Here is a 12,943-nt window from a genome sequence, read left to right as displayed (position 1 = left end):
GATAAAATAGAACTATTTTGTGTCTATTTTTTTTTCACTCTATTAATTTTTCCTGTGATAGTATGGATGTGATGGGGCAGGGATTTTTTACAGATTAAGTTTAAAATAAATCACTGGGCAATTGCTATTAGACTGTGGCAGCAAGGGACCTGGCAATCAGACACCACAAAACTTGTATTTTAAAGCTTTGGACACAACAATTCAAGGGTCTTCTAGGGCTACATTGCCATGTCTAGGCTACAGCAAAACATATAAGTTGTTTTACTAAGTAATAGAGAGAATGCAGTGCTCATTGAAGCAACAGGCAGAGCAGATGTTTTAGTTTGGACAAACTTAGGGGAAAAAACTTTTAGAAGAGCTTTTTAGGGAATAAACTTTTAATTTTTTATTTTACTGGACTTAAGAAAAAATATTTTACTTAGGGGGGAAAAGTGGAAAAAACTTATTTATTGACACATACAAGGGAAACACTTTTTAGCACATATTTAGATGACAAAAAAAAATTTTTACTGAGAGAGAAAAAGAGACGTGGACGATTTGATTTTTACTAGAAGGACGAGATGCTTTTTTGGCCGGTGTTTAGAGGCAGGCTGCAGGGTTTCTTTGGAGCGAGCTGGTGCTGATTTTCGGGAGGTGGGGGAGGGGGGGAGAAGGGAGAGGGAGAGAGAGAGAAAGGAAAGAAAAAAACAGCTAGCAAGCTTTAAACAACAGCGAGCTAAAACAAATAATTTAAGCAATATAAAGCTAAAAAATTAAGAAGAAAACTAGCTAACTAACAAACTAGGCAACGAACTATTACTACAGCAGCAAGAGCTACAAGCAGCAGCAGCTAGAGCTAAGCGAGCCACGGCAAGAAGAGAAAAAAACTAAGGCCAGTTTACAGAGCTGAACTCAGGCGGCCCCTTCCCCGGGAGCAGACAGCTTCATGGCCAAGGGGGGCAGGGTGAGGAGTCAGTTAAAACACTAACTTAGGACATTTCACTTTTTATTTTATATTGTGATTATTGACACACGATTGGGATATACACTTATTAAACACAATATGAACATTTTTTTTGACTTGCTTAAACTTTTAACATTTACATATTTTTTTTGTTTCATTTTACAGTTAGATTTTTTTGAGGTACACAGCGGGTTGTTTTATTTTTTTGCATTATTTACTAAGTACATTTAGGTCTTTGAGCAAAGGCAATTTTTTGAATGGGTTTGCTTGTACTTGAGGCAGGATTAATTTATACTGTCTTTTTTAGCAATTTTTTGATATGGGCTGCTGGGACTTTGTTTTTATTTACTGTATTAAGGTACTTAGATTGGGCAGGACTTGTTTGGTTGGTGGAACTTCGAGTGTTGACTAACTAAGTGGCTTTTGCTAAATGCTGCTTTTAATTTTTAAAGGATTTTTTACTTAATGCTTTTAAGGTGGTTTTTAACAATTTATTGTACCTTTTTACTTTACTTGCAGCTGGTGCATGGTAAGGGATGTGGTACACTTACTTAATACTGTGTTTTTTAGCTTAGGTGTTGATAAGGTTATTTTTAAAATGAGTTTTATTGTTTGACTTGATTTTTTTAGGAGTACTATGCTTTTAAAGGACTTGTTTTTTTAGGCTTAGGATGGTGTTGCGGGCAGTGGCGTGAGACACAGGGTAAGTTTCTAACTATTTGGTGGTGGCTTTTACTATGGTTAGCACATAACGTTTGCCCTGGCGGGTTTGAGGCAGTGTGATGTAATTAATTTGCTAAACTTCCCCATACCTGTACTTGGACTACTGTTTTCCATACTAGAGGGGCTTTATTTGCTTGGCTTGCTTGATGGCAGCGCAAGTGTTACAATTATGAATAACTTGAGTAATGCTGTTTATGGTAAGATTTACTTTTTGGTTTCGTGCCTACTTATAGGTGGCATTTTTTTTTTGATGGCTTGAGGCATTATGGGCCTATTGAGCCAGGAACAACTTTTTTTTATGTTTCTAATTTAAATTTATTTTTAACTTTTTTATTTTTGCTGCTTGATTTACTCGATGGTTATTTTGCTGTTTTTTGTTAGCTTTACTTTTGGGGACATGGGCGTTTACATGGCGAACTTTTATGGGTAGCTTGTTTAACCGAGTAGCGATGTTTTTTTACTTTTTTGCAGCTTAGATTGGTTTTCCTCTGCGCTGCTAGCTTGTTTTTTTTTATTTTTGCAGCTATTTTTACAAAGCGTTGGCTACTATTTAGGAATTAGTGTAAAGATAGAGCTTTGGCTACCTTTTTTTTTTGGCAATATTTAAAGCTAGTTGGACAGCTTTGAGTTTAGCGAATTGACTAGACTTTTTTTTTTTTTTTTTTAGTAGCTTTTGCAACTTGTCGTGTAGGGCTTTATACAGCTGCTTTTTATTTTTGATTTGTCCTTACAATGCGACAGGAACTGTTGGTGAACAGGGTATAACGGATTTCCTCTGCCGGTAGCTGGTTGTAAGGTGGTGCTTTTTTAGCCCGGGTTACCGGTTTTTGTTTTTTGTTTGTCACACCAAAACTTTTTCCCTCTGGCCAGCTGGTAATTATTTTTAAGATTTTTGGGCGATTTAATTTTTTTATTTGGGCGCGCTGCGTAATGAGGGCTATCCACTTGCTTCATGTGGCACTGGTGGCATGGTGGGTGGAGGGAACTTTTTTACTGAACATTTACTTTAGCACTGGCAACCGGGGTGCCAGAAAGAGTTGTGCTTTTGTGCCAATTACTTTTGAAGCAGCTTGGACTTTTTTATAAGCAGCTAGGATTTTTTTTTTTGTTGGGGTATAATTACTTTTAGACTTTTTGTAACTTTTGCTTCAGAATTTTAGGGGTTGGCCTTGGGTTTCACCTGACACATTTTGCTACAGACTTTAAGACAGACTGTGGTTTTTAGCTGCAGAATAGAGCACATTTTTTACATTTGGCCTTGTCTTGACGGGACTAAGAGCTACTGCATGGGCGATTTTTTGTTTAATTTGGATGAAGGCTTGTTGTTGTTTTGGGCCTTAATGAAAATTTTTTTTTTTTCGAGTAACTTGGTAAAGAGGGCTTACAATTTGACTGTACTTGGGGATGTGCATTTTTTAAAAGCTTATAGCACTTAAGAAAGCTTGTGTCTTTTTTTTGTTAGTAGGTGGAGACATAGCTGTGATTTTATTAATAACATTAGTAGGAATTTGACGTTTTTTATTTTGCTACTTTACTTTTAGGAACTGGATTTCATGAGCAGGTCTTTTAACTTTATTTTTTTTGATGGCAAAACCGGCTTTTAGGAGAATTTGGATAATTTCTTTTTTTTTTAAACACTTCTTTTGCTGTGTTTTTTTACACAATGATGTTATTGATGTACTGCAAATGTTTTGGAGCAGGACTGGTTCAAAACCCATTTGCTCAGCAAGAGTGCTGGTTTCCTGCCTTTAATGTAGTCCCATTTCAATTTCCCCCAGGATAAAAGCTGAGATTTTAGTGTCATTTGAAGGCTCAGTTTTCTTATCTGGACTGCAAAAGCTAGACACAACTTTCAGCAGTTAAAACAAATGCCGCCAGTCTGCAAATGAGATACAGCTATACATAAACTAAGCACCAATGTTTACTTTCTAATCTAATGTCGCTTCTATTCTAATTTTTTTTTTTTTTTTTATTTTTTTTGCCTAGGATCTGTATGAAAACCAGGAAAAACTTGGCCTGAAATATCATCAAAGCTTGAACGAAGACTGACCTGTTCATTAGCTGAGGCTGGAAAGAAATATGCGTGTGTAGTCCCGATCTGGAAGCCTTATTCATCAGCTGCACAAAGCCACACTGCAAAACTCGTATCGTCCTTTATAGGAAACATATTTGTTAGATGAGTGCACCCCGCAAACCCCTCAGCCCCTCCCGCGCAACCGGGATGCCAGCGGGGTGAGCCGGGGGGAAGCGGCCTCAGAGAGCGCACACACCGCTTCACGGCCCCAGGACCCCCGCCTCACAAACAGCGCAACCCCCGGGTGCCCCCCCCCGGCCCGGTGCGCCCCCCCCGGCCCGGCCCCGCTCGCTCACCGCCCGGCCCGGCCGCGGCTTCTTTCCGAATGGGACCAATGGCAGAGCACGGCACCGCCTCGGCGCGGGGCCCGACGGGAAGTGTAGTCCGCGGGGGGGGGGGGCCGCCCGGCCCGGTTTGCCCTCAGGCGGCGGCCGCGTCTCGCTGGTTCGGAGCGCCCGGGGCGGCTCGGTGGAGGCTGCGGTTGTGCAGAGCTGTGCTGCCACTGCCACACGGGGCAGCTCAGCATCTGCTGCTGGTACAACAAGGTGAGGGGTGTTATAAATGAGCGCAATGGGCCATAGAAGATCAAATAACAATTTAAAAGATTTATTGGTTACAGAAAGCAAAAGCAAATTCAGCGCTGGACAGCAGGGGAGTCTCCACTCCACCACCTGCTGCGCCCACCCCCCCTTAGTCTGTTCCTTTTAAGCTGTTAGGTTTTTGGGTGACGTGCTCCTCCTTTAGTAATTCTGCGCATGCTCCTCCAGTTGCTAGGGGGTCTTTTTCTGCCTTCTGGTGGTCGGGGGATGAGGGCGAGTAGTCTTCCTCAGCCACTGACTCCTTTCTTGGCACTTAAAACAATATGTAATTATGCAAGCAAAGCAAAACACATTCTGGCTCTTTACTTTAAGGCCTATCAAGCAGAGCAAAGCAATTAACAAGTTCTAGCGATATCTTTTTCAAGGTCTGTCTGTCAGAGGATCAAAGCAGAACAACTCCCATTCTGACCTCACAAATCTTGGTGATATTCCTCCAAGGTCTAAAGTCTGTCAGGCGAACAAAAGGCCTCTTATTTATTACAAGGGGGGTCCCCAAAAACCCCTGGGAAAAGGGGGGACCCCAAATCCAAAAACACCCCAAAAATACACACAGAGCACCCCAAAAACACCTGGGAAAGGGGGGGGGACCCCAAATCCAAAAACAGCCCAAAAATAGAAACACAGAGCACCCCAAAAATAACCTGGGAAAGGGAGGGACCCCAAATCTAAAAACATCCCAAAATAGACACAGAGCACTCCAAAAACCCCTGGGAAAGGGAGGGACCCCAAATCCAAAAACAGCCCAAAAACACCTGGGAAAGAGGAGGGACCCCAAAAAGAGACACAGAGCACCCCAAAAAATACCCTGGGAAAGGGGAAGGACCCCAAAATCCAAACACATCCCAAAAATAGACACAACTCACAAATAACCTCAGTCAGGTTCTATTACCCACAGATTGACAGACCTGTGAGGAATTGGCTGCCACAGCCTGTCACACACTCACCAGAGCTTAAGGATCAGTGAAAAAATAGGGACAAATATTGATGTGGTCACTCATCATGGAAATGAGAAGTGCCCCAAAGCCAATGTCAGTTTCAAAGGGAAATTTATCACAGATTGTTTCAACTGCCCTGCTTATATATGATGACCAATTTCAGTTCACAGATGGCTACAGAATGGCACAACTCTGCTGACTCTATAGATAAAGACAGAAATATCCATTTCAGTTCCCACAATCAAGTATGTTCCAAGTCACTAAGTACTGCCCACATATATTTCTATATATGTGCATATATGGATGTTTGTATATAAAGTACCAAATGGAATGATCTGGAAATCCACGGAGCAGGAGTTCTTCGCTCACTGGAGTCCCGGAGTTTTCTCAGCTGCCTTTGCCTGGCAGTTGTCAGCCAACGTGTGGCTCTGCTGCCATCCCAAATCTGCGCTTCCCTTGCCCAGCCTGAGTGCACGTGGGGCACGTGCTGGGCATGGCTGGAGATTTCCATGGCCAAAATCCCCCAGCACCATCACCTTTACATCTGCTCATTGCTTTGGATAGCACAGAGCACACAACACCCATCTCAGCTGGCAAATGTCATTTCTTGCAGATTGCGACAGCCCCACTGCTGGTCGACAAATGTAAGAGAATCCATTTCAGTTGAAAAATATAATTTACTACAAATTGCTACACCCGCGCTGACAATACAGAACTATACAAATCTCAGTTCAAGTTAAAAAAAGAAATTTATTGCATGCGTACAACAATGCTATGCAAAAATAAATAAATATCCACTTGAGTTAACAAAAACTTAATTTATTGCCAAACTCTACAACAACTCACTATTACACAAACATCAATTAGGTATTAACAACTTAATTTATTACATATAAGCATAGAGCCTATATAGAAACACAGAAATATGCATTCCCTCTCTAAATAGCCCTACACTAAGAACTTGATAGTTATACATGACTTCATACATCTTTAAATAGAATTAAATACATATGTATGCACATATAAATAAATACATATACAACTGTAACAATCTATAAGTGTAAATATAGATTAAACATTACATATTATATGTAAGTAGATCTATAAACCAAACCTATCATTATACAAATATCACTGCACAAATCTAAATATTCATGCAACTGCATCAATACAAATATACAGCTATACATCTCCACACAACTGTTAATGCAGTCACACAGAGAAATTGATCAATATACATATAAAAATAGAAAAACAAAATACATATACCTATGGAAATACCAATATACGCATTTAAAATTACACACACACACACACACACACATATATATATATACACACAAATATACATATATATATTTATATATATATATGTGTATATTTGTATATATACATAGCACATCCATAAATATAAAAGACATATGGAAATTCTCCTATGCAAATAACAATCTACACATATAAATATCCATCTAATTATCCCTCTCTATGTGCAGGTCCATATATCTTTAAAGAGAACTCTAAGCAGAAAATGGGATTCCAACAGCGCCATCTTCAAAGCTTCTCCCTCTGGCTCTTGGTCCTGTGCAGAGCAGCTCTCCTGGACAGGGACAGCAGATGGCACATCTGGGAAGCAAAGGGAACACTGAGTCAGGAGCAGGGCCTTTCCCCTGGCAGCACCTGCACTTCCCTCAGCACAGAGAAAATCTCAGCGCCTCCCCAGGAGGGCAGGAAAGGAAAAGCAGGCCGAGCGGGCCAGGGTGTGGCGAGCGCAGCGCGGCGGGACCGTCCCGCAGCCCCCGGCAGCCCGGCACAGGCGGCACAGCTCCCGGGCCCTGCCGGCACAGCTGCCTTGCCCCAGGACAGCCCCTGTGCCGGCCGGGGCAGCTGCGCTGAGCAGCCCCAGCACGGGCAGGGCCGCTCCTGCCCCTGTGCCGGGCACTGCCCACGGCCACTGCTGTGATTTGGTTGGTAATAAATTCCCTCCCTGTGCCCAGGCTGGGTCTGTTGTTCCCTGTCGGTGCTCGGGACGGGATCTCTCCTGTTCCTTCTCTCAACTCCCGGGCCTCTCCTCAGCCAATCAGACAATGCGATGGAGAAGTTTCAGCCAATCAGAGAGAGCAGCTCTGATGACTCACCGGTTGCCGGGCAGACCCGCAGCACCCAGTGTTCCCCACCTGGACCCCGCCCTCCCCGCGCAACCACGATCCCCCCGCGGGGTCCCCCCAAGTCCCTCCCCAGTCCCGCCCCACAATAAACGGGACCGGGGCGCACTGGGAAGCTTCCCAGTCCCTTAAAGGCATCCCACCTTGATAACTTTACTGTATCTGTCCAACAAGGTACTTTATTTGCTTTCTGGCACTCAATTTCCAAAATTACCGTCCTGCAATTTAGCTTTCCCCTAATCCCGTGTTGGTACAAGTGAAACCACTGGATCAACTCCGGTACAATATTATTCAATTTGGTGGCAAGTATTAGAATTCGGTCAGTCAGAGACAGCTCTTTCTCAAGGCACTTAGTACAGAGACCTCTAGGCCTGATTCTCCATATACAATGTGTGACCCAAACCTCACGACAAATCTGGCACCTGAAATGAACAAAAGGAAAAACAGCTGCACCCAGGAACTGAACACCTTATCTGATCTAAGGTGCTCATTTACTTGTCCGACGCAATTTTAGCTTGAGGTTTCCAGGGTGGGAGATCACTTTCCACTCGGGTGTCTCCTCTCTTGTCTCGATCTTTTTTGCTCTGGAGGCGTGTGTCCAGCCCTTTTCTGCTGTCCGGACTGCTGTGTCTGTGGTCAAAAGGACAAGAAAAGGACCCTCCCAGTGAGGAGAGAGAGAAACCTCTTTCCAGGTTTTTATGAGAACGTAATCCCCAGGTTGGATTTTGTGTATGGCGAACCCTAGAGGAACATTTTGTGTGATAATTCCCTGCTTTCGAAGATCCTGTAAATTTTTATTTATGGTTATTAGGTATGGTTGTATTTGTCCATCTTCTATTTTTGGGTGTCCCACGGGCATGCCATGATCATAGGGCATACCGTATAACATTTCAAAAGGAGATAACCCTGTCTCAGAATGAGGCATAGTCCTGATATTTAATAATGCTAAGGGGAGGCATTTTGGCCAGGACATTTTAGTTTCTATCATTAATTTTGATAACTGGGCCTTCAATGTCTGATTCATCCTTTCAACTTGTCCAGAACTCTGAGGATGCCATGGGGTATGGTATTCCCACCGAATTCCCAGAGCCTCCGCTAATTGTTTAATAATTTTTGAGGTGAAGTGTGTTCCTTGGTCCGAGTCTATATGATTGATTATACCATATTGAGGGATGAGTTCTTCCAGAAGGACTTTAGATACTGTCTGGGCAGTAGCCCTAGAGCTTGGGTAAGCTTCCACCCAATGAGTTAATTTGTCCACTAATACTAGTAAAAACTTATACCTCCCAACCTTGGGTAATTCAGTGAAATCCACTTGAATTCTTTCAAAGGGATGATAGGCTATAGGGCGACTACCCCAGATTACCTGTCGTGTCCTGGCTTTGTTTACTTTCTTGCATGTTAGGCACCCTTGCACCTCTTGTTTAGCCAGCTCATAAATCCCTTTACACCCAAAGAATCTCAGGAACTGTTCTGCCGGAGCCTGGGATCCCCAATGAGTTTGCATATGCAATCTCCTCATATGCTCCATGGTGTTGTAGGATTTGTTGTGGTGTTTGTTCATCTTTTCCACATTTTTGGGAGCTCCTTCCATCCAGGGCTGCATCAATTGACCAGTTTTATCTAATTAAATCAATTACTTGGATTCCCAACTGATTTCTCTGGACTAGCAAAAACACCCCAGTGCTCTAATATACCCTATATAACCTAGACAGTGACAGCACATGTTGGAGTGAGGAGAGGGATGATTCCCCCCCAGTTTTTTTAGTAAAGTTTTCACAACATTCTCTGTTTGCTGTTTCCCTTTGCAGCTTAACCAATTTCTGTTGCAGTCAGGTATCCTCACTGTGGGCTCTGCCTTTAGCTGTGCAAATTCCATCTGTGCAAGCAGGCAGAGCTTGGGGTGAGGGCCAGAGGGAAGCAGCCCAAATCCTCCGCCAGGCAAGGAGACCCTGGTGGCTTGCCCACACTTTACCCCAGCAGTGTTAATTTGCATTTCTAAAGCTCCTCTCCTGGCTGTCTGGAACCCTGCTTCTCTTGTAGAGCAGCCATTGGATGACTCATATGTGGCTGCCCCACAATCTGCTTTTTTTTTTTTTCTTATTAACAATACTCTATTAACTTTTTATCTGTTAAAGTATCACCTTTAAGGCTCTTCCAGTTTTGCAAAATCCATCCTAAATGTGAACATTGAAAAACCCATACCAAAATTTTGCCATCACTAAGAACCGCACACATATATACAGAAAAAATCCCAATGCAAATGGTCAAACCATTCATGTGGGAGGAAAAGGTGGGATTATGCAGGAGAAGGAGTAATAGGAGGAGGAAGATGAATGTGAGGAAGGGTAGGGACACAGGAGGAGGAGGAACAGAAACAGGAAGGAGCACAAAGTTCCATCCCTCCCTGTACCTGCAGCCTCTGCCCAAGCCCAGGAGCGTTGTCCCCATCACATGTAGCAGGTGACCAGAGAGGGGGATCCAGGATTTTCACAGGGGTCAATCTTGGTGTTTCTGAGCTTTATTGGGCTAAATGTTGGTGTTTTTTGTGTTTTCTTCTAGGTGCTGAATTTTTATATTTTGGAGGGGGTTTTGGCCAAATCTTGTTTTTTGGTGGCTTTTTCATCTGTGTTGTGATTTTTGGAGAATTTTTGGGCTGAATCTTGGTGTTTGGGATGTTCTTATACATGCAAGACGCCCAATGTCTTCCTGAGTTGCACTTGGGCGAGGAGGAACCCCCAGCCCAAGGCCCTCTCCTCTTGTTTTTTTTCTTCCAAACCAGGAGTTTTCATTCCCAAGGCGTGGGCAGATGGAGGAAGAGGAAAAGCCCCGGAGATCCCTCCCAAGGAGGGGCTGCAAACCCAGCCCAGGGAGCTGCAATGAGGAGGAAAGACCCTCCCTGAGCCGGGAAGGCGGCCGGAGATGCAGGCAGAGCTCAGAGCTGGTGGAGAAGCCTCATGGAGGGGAGAAGCCCCACAAGTGCTTGAAATATGGGAAGGGCTTCAGCTGGAGCTGCCATCTGATCCAGCGCCAGAGGATCCACACTGGGGAGAAGCCCTATGAGTGTGGGAAAGGAGGGAAGGGATTCAGAGAGAGCCACTACCTGATGTAGCACCAGGTGATCCACACTGAGAACAGCCCTACACCTGCTTGGAATGTGGGAAGAGCTTTGGGCTGAGCTCTCAACTGAGGAGCCACCAGCGCATCCACACTGGGGAGAGGTCCTACGAGTGTCCTGAGTGTGGGAAGAGCTTCTCACACAGCTCTCACTTGACCCAACACCAACGGAGCCATCACTAAGGGAAGCCCTGTGAGTGCCCCGAGTGTGGGAAGAGCTTCGTGCTCTGCACCAGCTCCATCCCCCATGGGAGGATCGGTGTTGGATGATCCCCAGTGACCCCTGTTGGGCAGAGCCCTGGTGATCCGTGGCCGTGGTGATCCCCGTTGTGTGGCGGGACGGGGTTGCCGAGATTTCTCTCTCTTCTCCTTGTCCTGCTGTGATTTGGTTGGTAATAAATTCCCTCCCTGTGCCCAGGCTGGGTCTGTTGTTCCCTGTCGGTGCTCGGGACGGGATCTCTCCTGTTCCTTCTCTCAACTCCCGGGCCTCTCCTCAGCCAATCAGACAATGCGATGGAGAAGTTTCAGCCAATCAGAGAGAGCAGCTCTGATGACTCACCGGTTGCCGGGCAGACCCGCAGCACCCAGTGTTCCCCACCTGGACCCCGCCCTCCCCGCGCAACCACGATCCCCCCGCGGGGTCCCCCCAAGTCCCTCCCCAGTCCCGCCCCACAATAAACGGGACCGGGGCGCACTGGGAAGCTTTATTGGGAACACTGGGAGCAGCTGGGCGGGGGCAGAGTGACAGTTGGGCTGGAGGGGACACTCGACCTCCTCCAAAATCAGCGCGGGGACAGAGCCGGGGATCCTGGCTGGATTCGAGGCCACGGGAAGAGGCTGCAGCCATTGTTGATTCAGGAGCTCTCTGGGCATAGGAAGGTGAGTGACACCGAGCTGGGGGCCCCAGGGGGAGCACACATGCTCTGGGACCCCCCTCACCTTCTTGCACAGGTGGAAGCCGAGCCTGAGCACCAGGAAAACAAAGCCTAACACCCATCAGCACCTGGCTGCGGGCAGCGTCCAGCAGCACCTCTGGGAGTCCACAGGGCAGGACCCCTCAAAACCTCTCACAGACACTCCAAGCCCCTCCAAGCACCCTCCCGTTCATCTCCAGCCCACCCAGGAGCCCCCAAAGCTCCTCCCAGTCTCTTCCCAGCCTCCCCAGGACCCACCAAAGACACTCCTGTCTCTCTCAGGATCCCATAACCCCTTCCCCGTTGCTACCTACTACCCCAGGACCCCCAAACCCTCTCCCAGTCCCTTCCCAGCACCACCAGGATTCACCAAGATCCCCCCAGTCTCTTCCCAGCACAACCAACCTCATTCCAACCCCTGATCTCCAATCCCTGGTGTTTTTCCATCCCCTCCAGGCTCACTCAAATCCCTTCCAGTTACACCCAGCACCCCCAAACTCCCTCCCAGTGCCCACCAGGACCCCTCGAACCCCATCCCACTCTCCCCAACATGCATACAACCCTTTCTCAGCCCTTCCAGACCCCTGAACCCCTCTCCCAGTTTGAACCAGGCTCTGTCAAACTCCCTCCCAGTTACTCCCAGCACACTCCAACCCCTCTCCCAGCCCCCCAGTGCCTCCCCCACTCCCTCCTGTACTGTGGGATCCAGGCCATGCCCCAGTGCCAGCTGAGGAGGTGTTCCAGGCTGATGTGCTCCACCTGGCAGCTGGAGGTGACCCCACGCTGAGGGGTTAGTGTTTCCAGCAGCACCAGGAGCTGGTGGGTCCAGCCCCACTGGGGACCAGGTCGGTGGCCACCACATGCCCTGAGAGTTCCTGCTGGCCCTGGAATCACCTCATCTGGATCTTGGCAGGGTAGAAATCCATCACAGAGCAGAGCTTGCAGCCAAGGCCGCAGGGCTGGTGCTCACAGCCAGCTTGGCCCCATCCCATCCCATCCCATCCCATCCCATCCATCCCATCCCATCCCATCCCATCCCATCCCATCCCATCCCATCCCATCCCATCCCATCCCATCCCATCCCATCCCATCCCATCCCATCCCACCCCCTGCGGACATGCTCCCCCTGCGTCTCCCCTGGGGCTTGCCACACGGACACCTCAGCACTGAGCGCTGCCTCGGGGTGCTCTGTCTTTTGCAGGAAACTCTGGTGCTGTGAGTGACTGTCCACGTGCCCGAGTGGCACCACACAATGGTCTCTTATTCTGCCTGTGTGTTCGTGGCTCTGCTCTTCCAAATTTTCAGCACCACAGAGCAGATGCCACAGGATGCTGAGAACTTCTGGACAGTGTGCTGGGAGGAGCACCGCCTTCCCAGCAACCCCAACAGGTGCCAGTCACCCTGTCCTTCCCATGCCCTTGTGGCCAGGGCCAGAGCTCCCAGCGTGACCTGGCCTTTGCTCTGCACACAGGTTTG

At 46.8% G+C, this 12,943-nt stretch overlaps 1 long non-coding RNA gene across 1 annotated transcript; it reads right to left on the bottom strand.

Annotated features, from left to right (window-relative positions):
- Positions 1 to 11,243: 11,243 nt before the first annotated feature.
- On the bottom strand, positions 11,244 to 12,434 carry LOC130266461 (uncharacterized). The gene is made up of 2 exons (XR_008842894.1): positions 11,493 to 12,434; positions 11,244 to 11,418 (listed from the first exon to the last, which is right to left on the bottom strand). It is a non-coding gene; the product is annotated as an uncharacterized LOC130266461 (long non-coding RNA).
- Between the last annotated feature and the right edge of the window lie 509 nt (positions 12,435 to 12,943).

This window comes from Oenanthe melanoleuca, unplaced genomic scaffold (genome assembly GCF_029582105.1).
Source record: "Oenanthe melanoleuca isolate GR-GAL-2019-014 unplaced genomic scaffold, OMel1.0 S053, whole genome shotgun sequence".
Lineage (NCBI taxonomy): Eukaryota > Metazoa > Chordata > Aves > Passeriformes > Muscicapidae > Oenanthe > Oenanthe melanoleuca.
This window is presented reverse-complemented; position numbering and strand designations above follow the sequence as displayed.